Here is a 12658-nt window from a genome sequence, read left to right on the forward strand (position 1 = left end):
TTTACCACAGTCCGCCGGATCCAGGCCGTATCCGGATCTGATGAAGGACCTGCGCCTGGACACAACGACAATGCAGTTCTGAAGTGTCAACTAGTCTCTCCCTTGTGAAGGCCTCCTTCCCTTTACCTCTGTACTGATTAAACGTTGTCGGGATAATTCCGATTCACATGACTACGCGGAAGCGATAAAAAAATTCTCAGAGCCACCAGGCACTGTTTTATGCAAATGAGCGACCGGATCGCATTAAAAAAATTTCTGTTAGAACGGTGTCGTGTTAGCGGCCCCTAATTTAATAACTAATGATCATTGCGATGGAAGTGAATCAATCAAAACTAACTTTAGCTGGACAATAACTTTATTCTAGAGCTGCTGTAAATCCAAAACAATCTCTGTTGCTTTAGTTTCCTATTATCACTGTAAAGCTGCTTTGAAACAGTCCATATTGTTAAAAGCGCTATATAATTGAAAGTGACTTGACTGACTTGACAGGACAGCGGCTCTCTAGGACCGAAGTTGCCCACCCCTGGCCTAAGTGGTTTGAAAGTAGTTCTGCTTAGCGAAGGCTCTACACACACTCATCTCTACACACACTCATCTCTCTCCTCATCCTCCTCACTATTATCATCATCATTATCATCTGACAGGGGACCTGATGAAGGTCCTGCTGCTGCAGAAAACATCTGTTATCTTGACACATTTTACAGCGTCTGCTTGAAGGGCCTTTTTCTATTTTTCACACTATTTCTCTGCCTTGCATTTCTTCTCCAACTCTCTGACTATTTTGACAGATACACACTGACACTGGACGCTCGCTCAGAGCCCAGAGGGGGAGGAGTTTAAAGATGTGATTTGGCCAGCCCAGTGTCCATCAAGAAAATAACCAATGGGCCGTTGATCTACGAAAAAAAAAACAAAAAAAAGAATGCTAACTTTTTTTGACCAATGCATTACACCGGCATTAACCCAGAGCCCAGAGCCCATAAACCCAATTAAGCAAAACAAAACAAAATGAATGGGCCACCGATGTACGAGTTTTATGGGCCGTTAAGACAAAAAAAAAGTGGGAGATATATCGTCCCAAAAAGCACGTCGGCCCACAGGGAATCTCCCGGTAGTCCTGATGGCCAGTACATGACTGTCTGACACTAACTAACCACTGACTAACCTCAGCCACTAACTAACCATTACCTTACCTCTGTCACTACCTAACCACTGACTAACCTCTGCCACTAACTAACCACTAACTAACCTCTGCCCCTAACTAATCTCTGCCACTAACTAACCTCTGCCACTAACTAACTACTGCCACTAACTAACTACTGCCACTAACTAATCTCTGCCACTAACTAACCTCTGGCACTAACTAACCTCTGCCACTAACTAACCACTGCCACTAACTAACATCTGCCACTAACTAACCACTGACTACCCTCTGCCACTAACTTACCTCTGCCACTAACTAATCTCTGCCACTAACTAACCGCTGACTACCCTCTGCCACTCTCACACCAGACATGTGTCAAAGCAGCGGAGCGACTTCCCTCTATTTACAGATGCCGAGACACGCACAGACGACGAGTGATGCATGTACGCAATTTCTCCCCAAAAACCATCCCGACAGCCAGGTCTAAAATATAACCCTTATAACAGGCTTACCGTAGTAAATCTATTAAATTTTTATTTTAACAAAGACATTTAAGATTTTGCACTCTTCCCAGTCACTAATAAGTATTTTTGTTTTTACATTAATTATGCAAACCTGTTTTTCAGTCAAATGTTCTTGTTTCCAAGATGCTCTTTAGAATTTTTTTAAAGGATGCTGGAGAACATGATCATCAGGTATTACACACACTTGCTAATGTAGAGAAATGCAAAGGTTTTGGACTTTTGGACTGTATTATACATACACACTAACAAGAGAAGTAGAAGACTAGAGAAACCTTACCACCACAACGTTCATTTCCAACAGGATACGTTTCCTCTTAAAAAGAAAGAAATACTACATTATTAAAACAGAACTGCTACTGATACTCTATAAGATCATACTTCTGATTAGTCATTACAGAGTCCCAAGTGTGCTATAGTTCATGTTAAAATAACAGTTATGATGTTAAACGTGGAATAATGTTCTTACCTGAAGCACTCAAAGCTACGAGAAGACAGAGAGATAGATAGACAGTCCAGACCGCCATTGTTTCTCAAAGAGTACTGAAACAGAGTTATACATAAATTAATATTACAAAAGTTAAATGGTTCAATTATGTATTTTCATGACACGGACCAGTTCAGTAGATTCAGTATTGTGTTGTGCAGCCCTGGTTTATCTTTATATACTGCAGGAGAGTTAGGGGGCTTTTCCACTGGGCTCGTTTGCTGCGGTCCGAGCCCGAGCGCGTTTGTTCCCGGCGCCCCCCGCAGGTTTGGTCTGGTTTCACACTCAACTTGATTCTATCGAACTCTGGTGCGTTTGCGTGCATCTTACGTCATTGCAAACGTGCACGGCGCATGATAGAAAACACGACGCGGGTCAATATATTGTGTTTTTTATTAATTTGGTGCCATTATTCATAGCTGAGTAAACAACCCAGGTTAACTGTGTGTGTGTGTGTGTGTGTGTGTTTCGCATAAGCTGTTTTTCCGCTGCTTGCAAATGGACTCTTTTGAGGAGACAGTGGATTTCCATTAATTTGTTGCCCTGATTGCACGCACTATGCGCGAATACACTGCAGACTCACTCTTGCTCGTATCCAGGGTAAATCTTCATCCCTTACGTGTGTTTTATTTAACTAAATACATCATAATCGACTAAAACGCATGCGCAGGATACTTTACTTCCTGAACAAGTGCGCACCCGAGTCCGTGTAGTTTTCACATACACGCGAATCGCAGCACGGTTCGGGAGCAACCGAACTCAGACCACCTCCTCCAGGTAGTCTCGGGTTCGGTACCCCAGTGCGCACCTGGGTCCCATGACAGGGTTCACATTAGCGATTTTTCATGCGAACCGTGCCCCGTTCCGAACTAAACTGCCAGTGTGAAAGCCCCCTTAGTTTATCATCATCACCATCCAGCACCTGCTCATGTTCTCACATCCTGTTCAAACATGGCTTTTCTATAGTTTGTACTTGACCCATTCTACACAGCAAAATCCCCCGTGATAAATCAACTCTGCTCAAAGTACATATGGTCCCACTCTACAGAGTGTTAAAGTAATACTGAAGCAGAGTTAAAGTTAATGAGATAATTAAGTGATTCATTAAGTGATGATTGATCATTAGTAGTGACACTGATGATAATGAGCAAAATCACTGAAGGACAGAAGAACAACAAGAACAGAAAAAAGTGAAACACAAGACCTACAACTGACATCAGCTACAGTCTTATGCAGAGTTCAGACTGAACGATTCTAGGCCCGATTTTCACTCGCCGACAGGTTTTGTGAGATCGCCGACAAATGCCCGAAATCATAGGCAAATCAGTGCTCGTTCCCGCGAGTAACAATCACGCAGTGTGAATTATCACAGAGACCTGAGAGAATCGCAGACGAGTCGCTGACACCAGTGAGAGATATTTGGCATGGTAAATATCTGGACCTGTTGGCGATTCACAATCCTGCTGTGTGAATGTGTTCTGACTGAAAACTACATCGGCGAGGGCCTACAGCCAATGAGAGAGAGAAAGATACAGGGCAGTGGGATGTTCGGGGAGGAGTTATAGACCACAAAATCAGTAATTTAAGAGATATATTTACAATTATATCAAACAGAAACAAAGCTAAAACATTTTGCGGCAGCAACAGCAGCACATTGCACAATTATTAACCCTCAACTTCTCTTTGCAGAACACACAATCCTTGCTCTCCTCTCCCCGAACATTTCCTCCTGCATAATCTGCATACTATTGTTTTGTTATGACTTTAATAGCTTGTTTTGTGATGTTCAGAGTTGATCTGTGTGCCACTAGTTTGTTTATTGTCACCATTGTTGTGATTCATATGCTGATTCTTGATGTTTGTGTGTCTAAACACAAAAGCTCCAGTGCACAAAGATTTTTCAAAATTGTTCATATTGCTGTTGGATCTCACACTGTAGAATCTCAGGGCTACAATCACCAATGCTAAAACGCAATATCAATCATATAGTCAAATATTTAGACTCTGGATGACATCAGTGAATAAGGTCACTACGTAATGATAATGTCATCTTCACAAAATATTGTTAGCAAGTTTTCTCGTGCAATAACAAATGTGCTTTATAAACACACTGTTGGAGCAGCCAGAGAAAAACTTACAATAAAAAATGAAAAGGTTCAAGAGCCCAACTAAAGCAAAGACTGACCACCATAATGGTGGCTTGAAATGAAAAATTCCATAAAACATTGCCGTCTAAACTTATGTTGATTCTCAATAACTTTTGTAGATGTATGACAGAAATAAAGTCACACTGGTAATAATAAGTGCAATAATGTGTAATGACTCGAAGTCAGTAGTTCTTGTTGTTTCTCTTTCCTTCAATGATTCTGCTTATTAACATCGGGTGTCACCACTAATGGCCAATCATCACTTAATTAATTACTTAATTATGTCATTAACTTCAACACTGCTTCAGTGTTCATTTTTAACACCCTGTAGTTGGACCTATATGTACACCAGGAGTGTTAATTTAACACTGGGAATTTTGCTGTGTATTCACCTGGTGTCGCCTTAAAGCTGAAACTATGTAATTTCTGTGACACTATGAACCTGTTGTATAAGTATTTTCACAAAGTGACAGCATTGTGTAAACAGAATGTGAGAAAGAGAACATGAGCAGTTGCTGGAATCAACATTACCTTGAATATGTCAGAGTCACCCCGAATGAACGGAGGATTGTTGCTGCCATCAGCAAATGCAGTAAAAACTACAACCTGTCATAGTAAACGCATGAATAAATCATTCACATTCTCCTAATCTAAAGTGTAAACTATTCATCATATGTAAACGTTTTTTATATCAATTACAGCTCTTCTTTAATGTACAAACTGCAATTTTTTTAATTGATCATTTATTTACAATATATAAATATAAATATAAAGATAGTATATATATATATATATATATATATATATATATATATATATATATATAGATAGATATATATATATAGATAGATATATATAGATAGATATATATAGATAGATATGGATATAGATACAGTACTGTGCAAAAGTCTTAGGCCACCAAAAGATTTGTTGTTTTTAAAAATGTTTTAATGACCATCCATGTTTATTTTTTTGTCTCTTTATAAAAATACAAACAGAAAATACAGGAAAGATGTACACAAAATAAAAATAAAATAAAAAACTGAACAAAATGGCTTTCTTTAAACAAGATTATGGAGTTAAAATAATGCTAAATGTTTTTTAAACAAAAAAGCTTGTTGAATTGCACTAACTGAATAAATCTGCATTGCATTAACCGTGGTTGTATTTTAATGCATTGTATTTTTAGGGCTTGCATTTTTATGGGCTGAAATTCAACATCTTTGTATATTTAAGATAATGAAAATGTGTGTGAAATGTTTTAAATTGAAATTTTTCAATTCATAAAATTTCACACACATTTTCATTATTAAAAATGCAATAATCCATATTCACCTTTTAGAGTTCACTTCCAAAATGTTCCATTCTGTTTAGACATAAAAAATAATATTCAACAAGTAATTTTCAGTCCATTTTATTTGGCTTTACAAATTGAGTGGTTCAAATTCGACAGTAAATTCAACATTTGACATCCAGGAAGTGCAGGAATCTCAGTAGATTGCCGATTGATAATTTCCATCTGCTGTTAGTCTATCTCACCATATTCGTACTTATACATGAAAATTTACACTCACAGCTACAATGTGAAAACCTGTAAAATACAAATCTGAAGTTGAAAGTTAAGATTTTCACTCGCAGACAATAGTCATTTTAGTTTAGTTTACTTATAGTTTACTTTATAGTAAAGGAGTATTGCAGCTGCCAGTCTCTGCTTTAACCGAGGAGTTTTAGTGTGCCAAGGTCAGACTGGAAATGACTTTAGCAGAGTCACGCGACAAATGTGTAAGGGAGGCAGCCCCTGTGGTAAAAACTGGTAGAAAGTGGTCAGCAAAGAAATCTGTAGTAGAGGCAAAGGCTGACCTTCAAATTGGGGATATCGTGGGACAGGTACAGCATGGAAGAGGGGGTTTTGGGCTGAGTTTAGCTCCTCCTAAATGGCACAAGGCAGGCCCACACTGTTAGCAATTGATGTAATTTTTACAATAAATTTTACAACAACATATTGTATTCATGTTTTTATTGTAAATGCAAATGCATGATGGGAAATGTATGGACAGTCCTGTAATTTTATTGTAACTACACTGTAGAAGCATTATTTTACAGCCACCGCATAGCATTGTGGGATCGCTGCTGTTTGAATTTTGAAATTGTGCGGCGGCTGCCAACGGTACCAGAATCAAACATTTTAGGAAGAATCAGATATGAAACATTAACATGAAATCTATTTTATAAGTCTATGGATATCCAGTCACAGCCTTAAAATCAGATAAAGATAAAAAGAAGACATTAAATCTCTGAAGATCTCAGCAGAGGAGGATTAAACAACTCCACAAACAGCATTACCAGCTTCACTTATTACTAACCAGACTGATTTTATTTCAGTCATAAGTCTATGAACGGAGGTTCGGTTTTAAAATATTTGGTCACCATTATGGTGATCAGTGTTTACTTTAGTTGGGCAGTTTGACTCTTTGCATTTTAAGTTAAAATTTGGTCTTTGTAGCAGTGTTTACCAAAGCACATAATTTGCTACATAGGAAAACAAAACCAAAGGTGTTCAGGTGTTATAGTTTTCATTATCAAAAAGTAGAATGATTCACTAATCTTATCCTGGACCCTGACAAAAGTTGTAATTAGTTATTAATAAATAACGTTGACCTTACTTGACACAGGGGAGACATTCTGCATTTTTTTCTACATTTTTTGAAATTTTTTGAAAATCATTATAATTTTTTTTAGTCAAGAATCAAGAATCAGCATATGAATCTCAACAATGGTGACATGCTTCATGCTACAATGCATGCTGGGAGTAGGGCTGGGCAATATATCGCACGATATTGTTATGCGCATCTCGTCAGTAAAGGGGGTTCCTTGATTAGTAGTGTAGCAGGAAGGGTTATTACCCCTCCTACCTCTTACGTCATCGTTTAGTGTTTGGCCAATGGACAGGGTTCCGGTGCGTATAAGAGCATGAGCTACCAGTTCCTTGGCATGCGTCATTTTATGGGCCCTGCTGTTTTCTGCTGGGTTCAGCGTAACGTGCTGCTTGTAAAATTTGCCGAAGCTGTTTATCCACTGGCGGTGCTGTTGGCGGGTCTATGGGCTGCCTTGTTTGGAGAGTTGAATGTGGACATTTGAGACAGGTAAGAGAAGTATTCGGATGCGGGGTGGTTTATAGATGAGGTTTTATGGTTTGCTTTTAGGCGAGTAATCTGACTGATCTGTATGCTTAGTGTACGATTTATCGGCGCTTCATGCCAACGAGCTTGTCGGAGACATTCGCCCCCATCTATCGCATAGTCTGGGGATGGTGATTCTGGGACAGCGTGCTTGGTTGTGAGTATACTGTTTGAGCGTAAGCCAAGGGAGAAGAACTCTCAGTGTAACACCTCTCTGTTTTACTTTTTAGGCATGCTATAAGGATGATACCTACCTTCTGAATGAGTATTATCTGCCCTGTGCTTCGCTATACGACTTTGTCCGCGCTGTGCCTCATCAACTGCTGTTCTGTTTGGGTTCTGTTTTGTGTGTGTTTTGTTGCGAGTGAGTCGTCTCGAGTGGCCGTTCAAGTGAACCGTTCAGGTGAACCATTTCAAGTGAACCGTCCTAAGCGGGCCATTCAAGTGAGCCATTTCAAGTGAATCGTTCTAAGTGAGCCATTCAATGAGCCATTTCAAGTGAACGGTTTTCAGCGAAGGATGACTCTGTGTTTGTGATATGTTTTGAGTTTGTTGTTTCTTTTTTTGGTTTATTTCTTTAACTAGTCGAGACCGAGTATTTTTGAAAATTATTGTATTAGTGAATTTATATATTTTTTTGTGGTTGAAGTGTATTGCTGAATTTATGTGATTTGTTGTTATTTTTTTGCATAACACTGCTCTTTAATGTCTTTTTTATTCTGTTGTTTGTTGGCAGGGCCTGGGCATCCGGGGGCAGATGAGGGGGCAATTAGGTGGTAGGGTCCTCACTGTGTGTCGTGGTCTTTTCTGACCTGAGTCATGGAGTGTGTGCTGTGCTGGTGTGTGTGCACTGAATAGAGTATTCTTCATAGATGTGATACCTCGAGACTGCCCTTGGGTATGCCCAGGTTTCCCTGCCGCCCACTCTAGAACCTAGTGAATTGAAGAGAGTGATTGCTGGTCAACGCCTTTTACAGAAAAATAACTGTCTTTTAATAATTAATAAAATATATATGTTTTCAATCACCTATGTCTCTGACTCCAACTGTGGTTAGGATCTGTGCGTGCATTAGCTTAGATGTCATATTAAATTCTTGGGGCGAAATTCCCCAAGTGGCGTAGTCGGAAATAATAAACTGAATTGAGCGTGGGTATAAATTGTTGTTACGCCCAATGTCATATAGAATATACCTGCCGCTCCCGCACCACTCTGCCACAGTAGTAAATCGCCTTCACCTGCTTTCAGATGGAGCGGCATTTACTACAAAGAGCCGTAGTTAACTGACAAGCTGAGCCATATCGCATCAATATCGCGGACGTATCGCCAGCGATAATTAATGCGATATGGCTCAGCTTGTCAGTTAACTACGGCTCTTTGTACACAGCAAAAAATCCAGTGTTAAATTAACACTCCTGGGATATGAGTCCACACTCAAGAGTGTTGAAGTTAATGAGATAATTAAGTGATTAATTGAGTGATGATTGAGCATTATTGAAGACACCTGATTTGATTTATGTTGTTGGTTACAGCATAACTGTGATTCTGAATAAATATCCAGAATTTTAGCTATAATAAAAAAGATTTCTTAAAAGTTTTTTCTAAAAAAAAAAAAAAAAAAGTCTTTCTTATAGACACACACAGACTTCAAGATTCAGTCTATGCATCTCAACAATGGTGACGAGTAGAATATTCAATTAGGAAAAGTAAATTACATAGAAAATTCAGATCATAATTTATTCATGTCGCAATGCATGATGGGAGCCATTAATGAGTTGTGCTTGGTGGCAGCCACTGCAACATGCTTTATTATTTCACCATTGTTGAGATTCACAGGCTGATTATTGATGTTTGTGTTTCTAAATACATTTATTTGGAAGTGTTTTGATTAGAACAATGTTTATTAAATATTTTGGATTATAAGAAACATACCTATTTTCATATATGCTGTAAAATCAAAAAGTTGTTGCCAACAAGTTAAACCAAACTATCTCACTAAGATTCATTTTCAGATCACAGCATGATTATGCCAGAACACAACCAACACTATCAGATCACACTCTTTTTTTGTTCATTTGACTGTTATAAATAAACAACAGCAGACAAACAAATTTAAAGTGAATGTATAAAGGTTAAGAGCCCAACTAAAGCAACCAATGATCGCCATAACGATGGCTTACAATTTGAGATTTTCTCCCTCAGTGATTCTGCTTGTTAACATCAGGTGTCTTCAATAATGCTCAAACATCACTAAATTAATCACTTAATTATCTCATTAACTTTAACACTCTTGAGTGTTAATTTAACACCGGAGTTTGTGCTGTAGAGTAAATGCCGCTCCATCTGAAAGCAGGTGAAGGTGATTTACTACTAATCAAGGAACCGGCTTTACTGAGGAGATGCGCGTAACAATGTGATGCGATATATTGCCCAGCCCTAGCTGGGAGTTTTAAACTATGTAGCCTCCCAGAATGCATTGCGGCATAAAGCATGTCACCATTGTTGAGATTCATATGTAGATTCTTGATGTCTGTGTGTGTGTCCAAAGATTACATTTTGGTAATCACTGTTATAAAGACCAAAAAATCACATAAGAAGTCTAGAGTCAAATTGCCCAACTAAAGGCAACACTGTTCACTGTAATGGTGCCAAAAATTGTACAATGGTAAATATTTACCATTGTTGTGTTTTTAATTGGCTAATATGGAAAATTACAGCATTTTATTGTAAAATTCACAGATAACAATGTATTGAATTACAATATTAAATTGTAATTCTGTCCTGTGAAATTACAGGGAATTCCTGGCAACTTAGTAAATATACAGTAAATTGTAATAAATTACAGCATTTTACTGTAATAATGCTACTATAATCACAGTAGCACTGCTGCATAAATACAGTACTTTATTGTAACAGTAAACAGTAAAAATCCTGTATATTACTTGCTGTAAATTTACTGCAATTAGTTGCCAGGAATTTCCTGTAAAATTACAATAAATTGTTAACAGTGTACCAAACTTTGTAGTTTTTTTTTCACATGCTTTTCAACAACTAGTAACGTTAGTAAAACTACAACACCACACCGGATCTAGCTAGACCGGAGAAGTGCAGCGAGCCACGTCTAGGACAACTCGTATCGCACATCGGACGCGCACTTTCTCAGTTTATGGCCAACAATATTGTTGTTTAAGGACATTGTGGAAGTAAGATCACAAGCACACACACAACTGATGCGAATTCTCCGCCCCCTTGTCAATATCAGGACCTCGTCAGTATTTCTTTAACCCTTTTATTGATGGACAGTGTTACATTGTGTGAGAATCATTCTGTATAATGTGCATACCTTGATGGCCATCCATTTTTTTCTATTCCATCCATGAAAAACCCAAAAGCTGTTTTGGCTTTGTTATTCCCAGCAACATCCAGGTAAAAGGTCTGTTCAGGAGTTGGACACAACAGCATAATATTGATATGTAAGATATACAAGAGAAATGATGAGGGGTTGATTAAAGCAGCACTAAGTAGGAATTCCGTTTTTGTCAAACAGCGACCCCTAGAGTCGCTGTGAAGTACTTGTACTGTCGTAAATAGCACTCACGCAGAGATGGCTCTGCACTCACGGCCGGATCCCCTCCCCCTGTACACCAGTACCTGTTCAGTAGGATAGAAGCTGTAAAGAGTGCGAAACGACCACCATTCAACCCGAAAAGAGTAATATAACCATTCCAATGACTCCGAAGCTGATCGGTTGAGGTAAAAAACCTGCATTTTACTGCTCTCCTTGTGCGTTTCCATATGTGTGAACACAATTCAGCAGCAAGCCAAACTCCCTTCAAATAAAGACTGGAGTCAGGGTGTAGTTTTTCAAAACTCCTGATGTTTACTCCAATATGCTTCAAAGGAGAGTGAAACTATCAAAAACAATACACAAATAAAGTGCTTTTAGTAAACAGAATACAAAATATATACACAATATAAAGGCTAACAGAGCATAGTTACCAGTTGAGCAATTGGTGAATAAAACAACACTTAATTATTACCAATATAGCATAGGAAATAAATAAAATATCCTCAGTTTACACATTTTACAATGATTACTTACTGACAATGCTTTCGAAGGCATAAACATTAAAGAAAAACTGGAGCAGCAGTCACATGGAGCTTAATGCTTGAGAGAGCTAAGCAAACTGAAACTAAAATGGCTGCTCCCTTGCTTAGTCAGGTAATTTTTCAAAATTAGAGTCCCAAGTAAAAAACCTAAAACGATTAATCCCCTTAACGTAACACTCCCCGCCTGACATCTATAAAGATGTCATGTATAACCATCTGTTTAAAGGAGTTTTCTTATTTTCTAAGCAGGAGAATGACTTCAGATATAGGCCTGAAGAAAGTTTTGCTGGACCCTTCTTTAGTCACTTTAAGTTCAACTTTTCGAACCTTTCCATCTTGACCAGGGAAAATACTTGTGACGAGTGCCATAGGCCATTCATTTCGGGCTACTTGATTGTCCTTAAGTAGTACTATGTCACCCCCCTGGATGTTTGGGTATGGATCCTGCCATTTGTGACGAACTTGCAGTGTTTGCAGATATTCCTGTTTCCAGCGACACCAGAATTGGTTGGCTAGGCTCTGTACTTGCCGCCATTGGCGTTTGTAGATGTCCTTTTCGGAGAAGTTTCCTGCTGGAGGTGGAGAACCTGCTTTTTGTGTTAAGAGCATTGCAGGGGTAAGTATCAAGGGTGAGTCTGCATCCATAGAAACAGGTACTAGAGGTCTACTGTTAATAATGGCTGTCACTTCTGCCATAAGTGTACAAAGCACTTCATCAGAGAGGTTAGAGTGTCCTTCCCGCATCAGCATTGAGTCAAGAATTCTACGAGCCAGACCAATCATTCGCTCCCATACGCCTCCCATATGTGAGGAGTGTGGTGGGTTGAAAACCCATGTGCATCCTTCGTTATTGATGTATCTTTGCACCTTGGTTTCCTTAATCACTTTGTGGAATTCAAGCTCGTTGCAAGCGCCAATGAAATTAGTTCCACAGTCAGAGTGCAGTTGTTTTGCAGGGCCACGGATCGCGAAAAACCTGCGAAGTGCATTGATACAACTCGAAGAGTCCATAGACATAATGACTTCAATGTGAACTGCACGGGTGCTCATGCAGGTGAAAAGCACCGCCCAG

General features: G+C 38.9%; 1 protein-coding gene and 1 pseudogene across 2 annotated transcripts in view; one reads left to right on the plus strand and one right to left on the minus strand.

Moving 5' to 3' along the window:
- LOC143746127 (uncharacterized) overlaps positions 1 to 12658 on the minus strand; it is a 341659-nt pseudogene that overhangs the window by 293086 nt on the left and 35915 nt on the right. The gene's annotated exons all lie outside the window — the stretch shown is intronic.
- LOC143746085 (uncharacterized) overlaps positions 1 to 12658 on the plus strand; it is a 317610-nt gene that overhangs the window by 183869 nt on the left and 121083 nt on the right. The gene's annotated exons all lie outside the window — the stretch shown is intronic.

This window comes from Siphateles boraxobius, unplaced genomic scaffold, assembly GCF_051911475.1.
Source record: "Siphateles boraxobius isolate OS27281-9 unplaced genomic scaffold, OSU_SipBor_1 21, whole genome shotgun sequence".
Classification (NCBI taxonomy): domain Eukaryota; kingdom Metazoa; phylum Chordata; class Actinopteri; order Cypriniformes; family Leuciscidae; genus Siphateles; species Siphateles boraxobius.